We start from the raw sequence: 14,555 nt of genomic DNA, 5'->3' as shown, positions 1-14,555 counted from the left end.
CTGTGGCCACTTTTCCGTTGTGTGTACTTCCTGTTGCTCTTGTTGACTTTCACCACCTTAATGGCTCTTTCACAGAAGTCCTGATTGTTCTTCAGGACGGCGATTTGATCGACAGCAGCAGCAGGGCAGCCAATCTCATCCCTGACATTGTAGTCTCCTATCAAGGGACCATAGATGACCCACCCCAATAGGGTCCTCACAGCATATGGTCCTTCAGTCTGGCTGTTGACCACCTCCAAAGGTTCCAATAACTTTGACGAATTTCCGCCAATCAGAAGGTCAACACCAGAGTCTATTTCATGTAGTTTGATGTGTTTAAAATAAGACCATTTTGACAGGTCCTGTTGTCTTGGGATATTGCGTTGTGAAACGGGCATGGTTTTATGAGTGAATACATTAGGGAGTTGTATGAAATCATTTGTGTTCATCTTGGCTATTTCCAAACTGGTGTATGGTGACTGGACTCAGGCTTCACTTGGTTCATGGTACGGAGTAGAATATTGTTTTTTTTTGTCCGGGAATGTTCAGCCTTCTCATTAGGTTTTCAGTGCAGAATGTAGAAGTCCAAAAAAGCATAGGTTTGCAACACTGCGTCTCCCTTGTGGCTCTTCACCTGAACAGGTACGATTGAGAAGATGGAAGTTTCATCACCGGCCCCAATATGACCACAGGTGTGAGGCGAGATGACAGCATTGTTTCCTATTGATTTCTGTTCCGTTTGTTCAATGTGGAGCATATCAGGATGGTTTTGTTTACATTTATCACAAGTTAGACGACTTCTGCAGTTTCTGCTTATGTGTCCTCTCTTCAAACAGCCAAAACAGACTCCCCTTTCCTTTAAGAAGTCTATCTTCTCTCTGTGTCTTCTCTTCATCATCTGTGGACACCGCTCCAATGTGTGACCACTTTTATTGCAGCACAGACAATAATTATGAGAGCTGATGAATACATCTTTCTCCAATCCATTTGACTCCATGGCTGTTTTTATGGGTGATAATGTTGTTGCAAAACTGCTTCTTTGACTTGACCTTTCTTTTGGCTTGATGATGGTTTTGCTAGTTGGGCTCCTAGCATCCTGGATGTTTCCAAACATAGGGTCAGACAGTATTTTTACATGTCGTTCAATGAATTTTACCAGGTCTGAGAACTTAGCACGATGTCCATGCTTCTCCAGTAGCTCACAGGCCTTGTTCCTCCAGTTTTCTCTGAGCTTGTATGGCAGCTTCTTTAGAATGGTCCTCATGTGTGAAACAACATTCAGCTCCTCCATATAGGCTATATGTCCCATTGCATTGCAACAGCCTCTTAAGAAGAGAGAGAATGCCTCCAATCCTTTCACATCCTCTGGCTTAATAGCTGCCCAGTTAAAGACCTTTTCCATGTATGCAGTTGCAATTTTGTGCTCATTTCCTAAATGTTTTTTTTAACAGATTTGCCCTGTCATAGCCTTGTGATGATGGTAGATGCTGGCAGCTGCGGACCAGTTGTTTTGGATGCCCTCTTGTGTATTGTTCGAGGAAGTGTAGGCAGTCACTGTAATTGTCAGTCTTTCTTTCCACTCCTCTTTCAAATGCTCTGATAAACCCTTCATATTCTAATGGGTCACCATCATAAACAGGGATATCTCTTGGTGGTAAAGTGGAATACAGATTCTGTTTAACCAATAAAGCAGTTATGTCATTCTGTTTTGTTAGCACATTGAAAACATCACTTGCAGGGGGTGTAGTATGAATGACATGACCTTGAACAGCCCTTTTCCCATGAACCTGTACATTTTCAGTTTGATGGGTTATATTTTGGGTTTGAACATTTTGCCTGGGGAGAGAATATTGCATTAGAGGAGTCATGTAATGAGCTTTGGCAGATTTTTCCTGAAGTGGTTGTTTTGGCCTCACAACCTGTGGCTGGGAGGGAGGAATTGTGGTTTCCATTGTCACATTTATTTTTTGTTGATCAGGTAAGTATGTGGTTGTTTCCCTTGGAGCAGCGGCTTCTTTCTTCGAGTTTGTCCCACTTGACACTCTAGATGAGTTCCTTGATCCCATTGTTTCCAGTACATTTGCTTTTGCATTTGCTGCTGCCAGCCGAGTCTCCATTTCCAAATGTTCCTTTTCTCTGTTCAGTTGTTCCTGTTGCATTTTGAGTTGATCCTGTTGTGCTTCTATTTGATGTTTTTTGTGCAAGGCAGCAACCTGTTCCATGAGAGCAGCCTTTTCAGCCTGAGCCATGATGCGAGCAGATGATGTTGAAGATGTTTTTGATGCAGTGGATTTGTGTGTGGATTTTGACTTTGAAACATTTGATATGCTGTCATGGGGTCCAATATCATCAGAATGTACAACACTCAATATTTCACCTTCAGCAGTGACCTGTGTTGGTGGTTCATTTTCAATAGTGATATGCATTGGTGGTTCATTCTGAGCAGTGACATGCATTTGCGGTTTCACCTCGGATAGCTACAGGTGTACATCCTGTACAAAACCTTCGAGAATATAAATTTTTGGTTGAAACCATGTATTTTGCCTTTCAATTTCCTCCTCAGGCAGGGGCAAAACCACTAATGAGGAATGACTTCCCCTTGCTTCTCCACACAGATTGATTAATTCCTCCAAATGACATTTTACTGCGTTTACATTTTCATTGGAATTCATGAGCTCTTTCAATGTCTCTCTGGATTTAGCAGCCTTTTTTACACACAGCCTTTTTTACACACAAACTTCTTGTCTTCTTACCTTTTTCAATCAACATTTCCAAGCCCCTTATGGTATGTTTGACAACTCTTTTTTCCTTTTCATGATCCTGTCCAATGTCGCCATCTTGTGGCTGGGCATCGTCATTGCCCTCAGACATGATTGCTCATTCACAGTTTTCCAACAGCGTCTGCGTTCACAACTCACCCTATAGAGCTGCGCAGGTGTTTCCAATCACCCTAATCGGCAGTAGCGTTGGCTGTAATAGACCATATTCACACGGCGGCCATATTGGAATTTAACATTGAAAGTGCCGCCACCCGGGGTGGCTACTTTCATTGACTTCATATAAACATGGCCGCCGTGTGAATGTGGTCTATACAATCTGTCCTTCTGAGTCCTTTGATGTCCAATCTTCACTCGTCCTTGTAGAGCATCGTTTCTACTGAATGTAATGGCAATTTTAACCTTCCATTGTTCCTATATTGCCCATTACTTCAGAGGAGTGGTGTATGGGAGTGATCCTACGCAGTAGAAAAGTATAAAACATAACAGATCCAGTCCAAAAATCCAGTTTAGGTGCATTCATTGTAGTTGCAGTTGATGATGAACACACCATTGAATATTGCAGGGTTATTTCAGTGACTCTTTGTATTGTGGTTCTGTCTGTTTTCCCTTGCTGCTGGTAGAAACGGTGTGGCTCCTCACCACCCTGTGTCCTATGATCTACCTAATCAGTGCACCTGTAACCCCTTAAATAACCACCCAGTGCTGTCCAAACTAAAGCCCGCCACCCAGTGTCCAAAAGTAATAATGCCAACCTACAAAATAATATACTACCATCAAAATGGCTCCTACAACTACTATATACAACTACCAGTTCAAATTTACCTTATATAGTACTCAAAAAAAGTTTAAATGATGTTTCACATAAAACCAAATCAGAGTGTAAACATTGAAATAAATGGAAAAAGTTAACTGTAAAAGCAGGAGTAACTTTGTGGCATCTTAAAAACCCTTTGGATTTTAAGAGCAGCTTGCATCCTTAGTGTTGCATTACTGCCACCTTCTGGACTTATTTAACTCCTACTATGTCCAATGATGTTTCTCAGATTTTCCCCACCCCATTGACCCATAGACTGTTAAAAATGAAACCAGCTCCTGTTTGTCCAAGCTCTTACGGTTACCTCCCAAGGCATTTTTTAAATTGGACAACGGCTCCTAGTTAAAAACCAGGAGTATATTGAACATGTCATTGGGAGATGCAGGTGGAGCTGGTATGATGGCATGTGATTTGAGTGATTGCAATTTGAGACAATTGTCAAATAATCAGTTCAGGAAAATAATAATATAACGATAATTGATAATAATGATAATACAATAATAATGGTGCCCCCTGTTTTATATACTCGTTGGTTAAATGGGATCTTGCCGGAAAGGGAATTAATGGTTGTACGTTTTTTTGCAAGTCGGACCAAAAACAACGACGGAACCACTTCCGTGTCCCATGTTATTAGCATTAGTTAACAGTGGAAGCTAAGCTAGGCTGCAACGTTAACACAGTTGAAGTTGTGTCATATTTGCCCTAGAATGGCTGTGATAGTACATACATTTCATGTATTACCAGGTATCTGGAATACATGAAATGTAGGTTATAGCCATTCTAGGGCTAAGTGACAACATGATCTTAGATGACATCTTTGAAATACACAAACACTTTGAACATACAGCCAAAAAAAAAACAGCTCTATGGAAATAACTGTAAAATTCCATACAATTCATGAGTTAAATTCATTCCTATAATTAAATGTACAACATTCATCGTCCAGATTAATATCGACTGGACAGCAGCCAAAAACAGCCAAACTATTCATCGACAATGGGCTTAAAACTGCAATCTGGAGTATATTTTATTTTATGTTAACGCAATATAACTAGCACATCTGCAGTAGTGGGAGGTGAAGAGTGGGGTGTCGGGTAGGACATACTGGTTGGCAAGTAGCCCTACCCTATAGCTCATATCGTCTCTGTCGGGTGTAAACCTCATATGTCCAAAACTGTTACTTTTCAGAATTCAAATTCAAAAACAGTAAAAGTAGCAGATCTACAAGCTCAAAACGTGTCGCGCCACCTTTGATGCTTATGTGTGACGCTGTAGTATGATCAAGTAGGGTGTTAATTTACGAAAATAAAAGTTAAAATATGGAGATAAGAGGTTTCTGCCTGACAGCAACAAGATGCACGATATATCCCCTGGCCTTGGTCTAGTGGTAGATATTTGGTATTTCATACAGGATCCTGAGTATGAAAGGTCCAGATTGCAGCTTTTAACACTGAATGCAAATTGTTGTCTAATACTTGTATTGTTTTTTTTAAAGGGCATCGGCATCTCTCCTGCATCCAGTTCATGGTGAGACTTTAGTACAAAGACTTGTTACTGCTTTCAAGCTAATTAAAGTTCATCATTTTCACTTAACCTTACTGGACTGAAGATGAGTGGGTGAAGGTGGCACCTGTGTGTGTGATTGAGTTTAGTGCATTAGTGCACGCGGGTATGAATGAATTAATGAGATTAGGCGTGCACGTGTAGGTGTGAATGAATGAGTTATGGTGTGCAGGTGAGCAACTTCACGAGGCAGGTTTGAACACCCTTGTTTCCTTTCCTCGTCTCCTCTCCTTGCGTCTTAGTCTCTCACCTGCGATTATAGTGGTCGGAGGCAAGGAAGACACAAGGAGAGCACGCTGGGCAAGACCTGGGCTGTTGGTTGTCTAGGCGGAATCATTCGTGTCGGGTTAGCATTAGTTACCTCTGTTAAGAATCATATCATAAGTACAGTACGTGACTTATGTACAATTTACAATTTAAGCATTTAACAGTCACTCTTATCCAGACAGAGTGACTTTTAAGTGAGACATTGGCATAAGCAGAGGAAGCATGAGCTCTAGTAAACAAAGAGACATTGGCATAAGCAGAGGAAGCATGAGCTCTAGTAAACAAACAACAAGGTAACTAGTCACATATAGAGTGCAGAGAGAACAAAGTAGTGCCTCGAAGAAATGTGGATACCAGGCAAACAGGTCACAGGTGAACCTATAGCATCTGTCTAAACAACATGCTATCTAAATCACATTCTTAACATTTTGTCTTGGAGACCAAGATAATATCTGCATAGTAGGCCTGACCTCTATTAGTCGAATAGTCGACTAATTAGTCGAGGGGTTGTCTGAGTCGACTGCCAATCTCTTAGTCGAATTATAAAATTTAAAACATTTTTTTTAATTATTCGACTGAGAGATTGGCCTAGTTTGTTATATTAATTAACTAATAGCTTGCCAAAAAATAACCACCAAATCATGTTCTATATTGTATAAGGTCTGTCCATTTGAGCAGCATGAATGGACATTTATGTTTTTAAGATAAAAAAAAGAAAAGAGTGCTGACATAACTATTCTTACCTGTCTGATGGGTGACTTGTAGAGTTATAAAAATAGCCCCTATGAATAGAAATTGATATCAAAATTAAATAATCACACACAGCTGCATTTGCGTGCAGCCACGCAAACACACACACACACACACACACACACACACACACACACACACACACACACACACACACACACACACACACACACACACACACACACACACACAAAGGTGATATTCAGAGTATAGGCATGGCATCATAAAGCTCACCATAGAAAAGTAAGGGTTTTTTTTCTGCCGTCCATGGTTTCTGATATCCAATGCTAAGAGAGAGAATGATTGTGTTCATATTGTGTCAATTCAAAGAGGCTTCATTATAAGCAACACTCTTTAAGCACATGCATACTTAAGATGAATGATTCATAATATTGATAATATTAACCACTTAAACCCTATATAAAGTAGTTCTTTGACCGGGATACCCCAGGAGTCTGTACTTGGTCTGCTCTTTTACCCCCTCTACGCTACACAACACATTGTGAGCTTGTAGATCTCCTATTTTCACAGTATTATACATTAAATATTACTTGGACAGGGACGCTAGAATTGTAAAGTGGAAAGAAAAAGAAAGTGGTTAATACTGTTGTATTGTTGTCAGCGGTAAAAAGTAACTCAGTATATTTACTCAAGTATTTCCAATTTTCAAAACTTCTACACTACATCTTAGGGGCAAAAATGTTACACTGATGCCAATGATGCCAATACTTTTGTTCTTTTACTCAAGTATTTTTTTTATTCTGGACTTCTACAGTACTTGCACAGAGTATTTGTACATGGTGGTATTTATACTTTTACTTAAAGATGCACTACTGTATGTAACTTTCCTCTTCTACCCCGGATTTGAACCTGGTTTCCTGCTCAAGTGCTAAAATCTTTACCATTGAGCTAATAGACCCTGCCTGCTTGCTCAGGGGACAAATTGAATCTTGACCATCAGGTCAAAATCAGTCAGTTCCTGTGTCTAGGTGAGACATGACCGTTGACACGATGTCTCAAAAGAGCAGGGAGACTAAATACAACCAACCCAATTGTATACGTTATATTGTATTAAAGGGATTGTTGGCAACATTAAGCCTAAATTTGAAAAATATCTATATATATTTTGCATTTTTTCCCCTCTATCAGGCACTATATAATGATGCTGGGGTGTTTTCCTGCATTGAAACACAGTCCTCTTTCTGAAATCCGTATATCCCTGTTTATGTTTGTCTCGGGCCGTAAATTAACGCACGCATGTGCGCATCCGTGCGCGTCCGTGTCCGTGTGAACTTTTTACTTTCGGTTTTAAAACGCTCTCAAACTTCGTTTTTGAGGCACATAATTTACTTTTCAGATAGCGTTTGGATAGAATTTAGTTGTTTAACTTCATATATGTGGTCAATTTGTCATGAAAGAGCCTATTTGGTATCCGAATAAAGTAACCTATATTCGGCATGGCCCGTTTAGAAGTCCCCTTAAAGGAGAATTTTGGACTAAAGTTTTCTTACCTTTTCTATGACGTTATGATATCTTAGGATGAATGGTACAGTAGAAAAATTTCATAACTCCACCCCTGAGCCGCCACAGCTTAAAAGGTGCGCGGATAGGCCTTAGGTTAGATCACATATTTTAAAAGCTTTTTTTTTTTGTTTTTTTTGTTGTGAGATCTGACGTTCATAGTGACAGAACACTGTCCCCAAAAAAACAAAAAAAAAACAAGCCTCTCTAGACGAGATTGAAATCTCGAGATTTCAATCTCGTCTAGCGAGACTTCTGTTTTTTTTTTTTTTTTTTTTTTGGTTGCATAGTGTTCTGTCACTATGAACGTCAGATCTCACCAATTTTTTTTTTTTTTAAAGCTATTAAAATATGTGATCTAACCTAAGGCCTATCCGCGCACCTTTTAAGCTGTGGCGGCTCAGGGGTGGAGTTATGAAAATGTTCTACTGTACCATTCATCCTAAGATATCATAACGTCATAGAAAAGGTAAGAAAACTTTAGTCCAAAATTCTCCTTTAACTCTATGGAAGTCCTCCCTGCGTCACCCCCTGGTGGTCGGGGAAACGAACTGCTGGAGTTTTTTTCTTTGTTAATCTCTGAATCGCCTACAATCCCTTTAACATACTACCATTCAGATTGGACAAAATAAAAAATTATTAATAAAAAAAAAGTTACATAGTGCCGCTTTTAGTAAAGAATATGAGTACTTTTTCTACCACACTGATAGTTGTTTAGACACACATTTAGACATTTTCAGAATGACAATTAGTCAATTAGTGAAGAGCAATACAATGAAAAAAAGATCAGTACCTGAACGTTATCTGTTGTCTTCTTTAGTGATGTTTCCCTCTGTCTGTCTGTCTGTCTGTCTGTCTGTCTGTCTGTCTGTCTGTCTGTCTGTCTGTCTGTCTGTCTGTCTGTCTGTCTGTCTGTCTGTCTGTCTGTCTGTCTGTCTGTCTGTCTGTCTGTCTGTCTGTCTGTCTGTCTGTCTGTCATTGGATAACAAACAAACAAACATCACGTCTCCTGTAGTTCCTGTGTTTTCACTGCTGACTTTGGGTATTCAACAGTCCATGACCCCATGAGTACTGTGTGTGTGTGTGTGTGTGTGTGTGTGTGTGTGTGTGTGTGTGTGTGTGTGTGTGTGTGTGTGTGTGTGTGTGTGTGTGTGTGTGTGTGTGTGTGTGTGTGTGTGTGTGTGTGTGTGTGTGTTTGTGTGTACATGTATTACAATATTTGTGAGGGCCAAATGTCCCCACACGTACAGTATAACGTTGCTGTCGGGCAGAAACCTCTTATCTCCATATGTTTTGTTTTTTTACATTAAAGGGTTAGTTCAGATTTTTTGAGTATTTTCTGTAGGAAATACTTACCATTAATGTAGTGGTTGCAAAGGTATTAATTGATTCCGAGTCCCGTGGTCAGAGTTAGGGTCCGGTTGTCGGTAGATTAGTAGATTTGTTGGGGGCCGCTCATTAAAAATAAATTAATAAAAAAACTAGCGTCATTTGTATTGTTGACCTATTTCTACCATATAGAGCAGGTTTCGTTCAATTTCGACCCCTCTGTCACATGGTACTATTTTTTGTGTCTTATATTTTGTGCGTGAGTAGGCTGCCGCGGCGCAGTGATTCTGGACACAAACATTAAGGTATGTACGTATTGAATATATGTATGTTCATATACTTCACTATACTTCACTATACTATAATTCACTTCATTAATGCTCCATTAATTATGCTAAAATAATCCATAAGAAAATCTCTTGTGGTGCATAATCAAGTGTGCAGACTTTATTTTCCAAACTTTCCAAAATATTTTAACATTGTGAAATTGTAATGTTCAATATACTTACTATATACTGTATACCCTGTTTAAAAAACATATAATAAATAATTTAAGCGTCATCTCCCAGTGACATATCATCTCTTGTGGGGAGAATTAGCCACTCCCTTTTGGTCACAGGTAATCTCTCAAGAACAGATTCTGCTCTGCGTTGGAATCTGTCGTGAAGGTTCGTCATAACGTGTACACACTGGGCTACAAGTGGGCGTGCCTTCAGATCAAGAAGCAGGCCGCGCTTTACCCAATCAAATGTAGTGGGCGGGATTTACGTGTCCGCCGATCCTTCCCCACTCGAAACCAACCAAAACTAATTTAACAATAGCGTCCACGGAGCAGACAAAACCACGAAAAGATATTCACATTTTAACTTGCTCTTTCATCATAGAAACAAGTGGGCTTATAACCAAAACGATCCATGTTCTCTGGGAGAAGTGGTGTTAGTGTTCCGTGTAGAAATATTGTTAGTGGGAATGAAAACATAGTCGCACCACCGGAAGTGAAACGCTGAAGGCAGACCAAAACCCCGGTTTCCTTGCGCACGGGTGCTACGTCGTCATTGTCCCAGAGCCAAGTGAGATAGTACAAACAGCAGAGGGCGCTGTTTTTCCTTCTCATTTGGTTCTGGGTTCCCAGATTGGGTCACAGGAAACAACAACCTAACTACACTAGATAGCAATGTATTGCTAATGTAGCCTATACCAACCATAACCTTGCTATAATATTAATAAAGGTAAAAAACAACAACGACAACAGCCATGTCACGGTAAAGCACACCCTCGATTGAGAATATACAACAGTTACCATCAAAATGAAACATATCAAAATGTATTCATATTGCGGGACATTTCTCTCTCAAAATAACAACCTTTCAGAAAGTGTTATCTCTGTTATCCTGGAAATACATGGGGTCCGGTCTGACAAAGACTAATCTGAGTTCCCAGAAGTTTTCGCCAGCTCTCGCATACAAACGGGAGGGGCGAGGAAACTTCTGGGCCAGAGCCCTGGTATTTCTGTACGGGATGTAATTTACGCTCAGAATCTCTTACCGGTCTGAGAGCTGTACAACTCGTCTAAACAGTCCGACGAGAGGCAAACAGCAGTACACAACAATGGCGGCCGAAATTGCTTCCCGTCGCTCCTATTTACATGCAACACCCACTGCATGTGGATCCCGCCCCCTTTTCTTATTTGGCTGTTGATTTGAATCAGAACGCAGTGGCCGCGCCCCTGCTGTCCAGGCTCTGAGGCGAAGTCTCCCAGACTAGACAGAGACAGACAGAGTCACTGTTTACTCAGCCACGCTAGACAACCTTTCTCAGACTGGACACATAGAGAAACAAAACTTAACTGTTAGCTCAATCTCATTGTATTTAAGAATAAATAAATAAATGCCAGATTTAGCTACTATGGCCGCACACTTCCCATGCAAACTGCTAGACTAGCCACTTAGCCGCCTCTGCTCTGCCGAGACTCTGTCTGATCAGCACAGTTGATTTTTATATTTTGATTAGGTTTGCTGTCATGCTCGTTTGAGCACGGGTAGAGAGCCTATTTCAACCAATCAGATTGCTTCGTCGGAACTACCTGTTATATAATTATGATTACAATTATTTATGTATTTAGTTTCAGAGCTCTGTCTTCATCCTGTTCTTCTCCTTCTCCTTTTTGAAGACTTTTCCATCAGGTTGCTTCCTCCATGTCAGCTTGATGTCTCCACTCACCCCTCTCTGCTTCAGTTTCTCTTTCATCTGAGAGACAAAGAGTCTTGTTATTCACCTCAACAGACATTAGTCCTCTCTGGTCCAGCTGTGATGTTAGACTTGGACTTGAACCTACAGTCTAGTGACTAACCTGCTTCAAGACGGCCTCCATCACAGCAGGATCATTCAGGTCCACAGTGGGGTCGTCTGGGGTCAGCTTCAGTTTCAACACCTGCTTCGTCTCTCTGGGGACGAGGGGGGACTCTGTGGAGACGAGGGGGGACTCTATAGAGGCTGTGTTGATGATGCTAAACCTCTTCTACGTCAAGCAGCAGCATTTTTTAACCAGTTGTATTTTGATCAGACTTTGTTGAGACACACGTGTACAGTGAGGTGCACTAATCCAGATTGGATGCTACTGATGCTCAATGACAAAACCGTAAACCGTAAACGGTAAGCCTAGGAACGTAGACATCTAGCTAAACTCAGTTTATATGCAAAGAGTGCAGCTACCTGGCCTGGGAGCATCATCACATCTCGGCACCGGGCAGACCTCAAATCTTGTCTCGGAGGCAGTGGTGTAGCACCATGGCTTCCTCCAATTGTCTGGATTCCGGCAGTAGTTCTTGTCCAGGCCTCTGACACAAATGTAGGTAGGCACAGTAGTTGACAGACAGACAGACAGACAGACAGACAGACAGAAAGACAGACAGACAGACAGACAGACAGACAGACAGACAGACAGACAGACAGACAGACAGACAGACAGACAGACAGACAGACAGACAGACAGACAGACATTTTGGCAGCGTGTTCTTACCCGTGTGGGTAATTGTCGGGCGTGCAGCCATGTGTGTGAGGTGTCTGGGCCGACCAGCTCTGGCAGGTTTTGCCAGAGACCGTCCTGGCAACCGTCCCCCGATAGTTTCTGCCATCCAAAGTGTAGCAGGTCAGCTCGGGTTCCATGGTAGGTGTCTCTGATGCTGAGGACAGTATAGATGGATGGAGAGAGGAAAGTCAAGGAACAGGGTTGTGGTAGAGAGGCTGTCTGGGAAACAAAATGGTCCCCAGTTCGTGCCCTGGCCCCGGTCTATGTGTCAAAGTGTTCCTGAATCCTGAGCAAGACCCTTAACCCCTAACTGCTCCCCAGTTGCTTTGGTAATAGCGCTCACTGCTCCTAATAGTTATGGGTAAATTCATAAGAGGACAAATATCATGTCTGTGCTTATTTTTCAAAGCAACTATCAGCAGACACTGTTATCTTGCTCAAACTCTGGTCATATCATTTTGTAGCTATTTATTTAAACACAGCGGTGTGTATTATCACTTTTGTATCATGGATATGTTAAAGCTTAGTACATAAAATATATCATCATAGAGAGCAACTGAAAAAACCCCAATGAGAAAATGACTTCTGTTTGTTTTCAGCCAACCAGCAAGGTAAAGGGGCGGGGTCAACTTCCAAGCTCTATATTGAACTATCCTACTCGGACCAGAGCCACAACTACTAGCTAGAAAGCCATGCACATTGATTGATTGATTGAATATTATTAATATTTTGCAAAAAGTGCAGAGGTAGGCTACATTTATACAATAATTCTAAAGGGATAACACGTTGTGGTCCTTGGTATTCAATTAATCAAGACAAATAAAGACATACAATACAATACTATACAAGAAATCATCAATACTAGAGCAGTTCAAGTATATTTACTGAAAAACAGTAGGGTGTAATTTATTTTGGCAAGCTAGAAGATTAATTCATCCCCATGTTTGTGCCGAATCTGGGGTGAATGAGGTCAGTGGAACTCCCTCTGGCATTGGAATTTGAGTATTTGTTTTCTTTTTGCGAGATACGCTTGGTTCCGGCCGAGGGTTTGGGCCGCCTGATGACATAAAGAAAGTTATTTCCGCTCCAGACCCGATCAACCGAAAATGGTATTGATCCCAGGCTAGGTTTGATGACATACTGTATGCTACGTTTTCACTACAGTGCCAGAATTTTCCAGCTAAATAATTAGCATACCTGTAACTCGCTGGAATGGCAATGGGAGAGACATGCCCTCATTGGCAGCAAAAGTTCTGGTATTGCCTGATAGGCCACCGTTTTCACGTGTTTATTTACGGTACAGTACTTTATACTCTCGCGAGAGATGACTGTTAGCACGCAAGATTTATTTTTCTCTCTCAATCATTCATTATCACAGGGATGCTGGGGTTAACAGGTGGAGTTTTTTTAACGGCCACATTAAATCATACAAGACAGCTGTGTGTCGGTGGTCAACAAATAGCCTGCTCCATATTCGAATATTCCTTCGAATATTAAAAATAAAAGAATGTTCGACTATAAAACTTAAGGTACTTCGAATCAAAATAAAAAATAATCTGCCGTTCTCGCGAGACTATGGCGCATGTAACCTTAAACGGCAGCTGGTTTCCCGAGATCACAGAGGCAGAAGAGAGAAGTCTCCCCTCAAGGCTTTACTGTGTCACTTTGATTGATAATAAAAATGAATGGCAGATGTTTACAATGAGATTCAGCCGAAAAAAACGATGTAAAAACTATACGGATTGTCCATATAAACTCCCTCAATTGTCACATTTCTCTTGTAGCCTACGTTATTAATTTGATTTAAACAAATAACAAATAGATTTGGCCACTTGGGCCTTGCCTCAACCCCCACCCACCCACTCCTCAAAATTGATATGAGCTCAAAGTCCACATTGATTGCATCATAAATTCAAGTCTCTGTGGTCTGATTTCAAGTTTAGGGAGACAGTTTTTAATCTAGGATCTTTGGAGTAGCACAATGTAGATGAAATTCTGTATTGGGGTGGATTTTCCCTTTATGTAAATACTAAATAGCCATGAATGTTGTAGGCCTACTTACCTGACAAAACATTGAAGAACATAAAGAGCTGGCAAAACATGATGTGCGATACCGCCACTGAGAGGCACTGTTTGTCTTAATGTGCAGAACTGAAAATTCAAGAAAGTGTTTTGTCACATTGCATGCAAATAAACCTCTGGTACCTTGTTATTTTCCTCAAATACAGGTGTTGACAATTGAATGCAATTATAAAGAGATAAGTAATTAGTGGTTATTATTAAACATGGCTCTTTTATTGCTACTTTTAGCTTTTTAATGGATCCTATGTAAGTAAAGCCTGATAAAAGTATCAAACTCCCAAAATCCACCAGAATACTGGAAATTACATCTACTCTGTTACAAATGTCCTGGAGGGGACCCCCAGGCCTCCCGCTTGGGGGGGGGGGGTGGTCAGTATGACACCCCCCACCCCCCTAACTCCTGTTATCTGACAGTCTGAGGTTGGCAGTATCGTTGACATCA

Source organism: Gymnoscopelus braueri (assembly GCF_963280865.1).
Source record: "Gymnoscopelus braueri genome assembly, chromosome: 15".
Lineage (NCBI taxonomy): Eukaryota > Metazoa > Chordata > Actinopteri > Myctophiformes > Myctophidae > Gymnoscopelus > Gymnoscopelus braueri.
The sequence above is the reverse complement of the archived record's forward strand: the minus strand, read 5'-3'. Positions refer to the sequence as shown.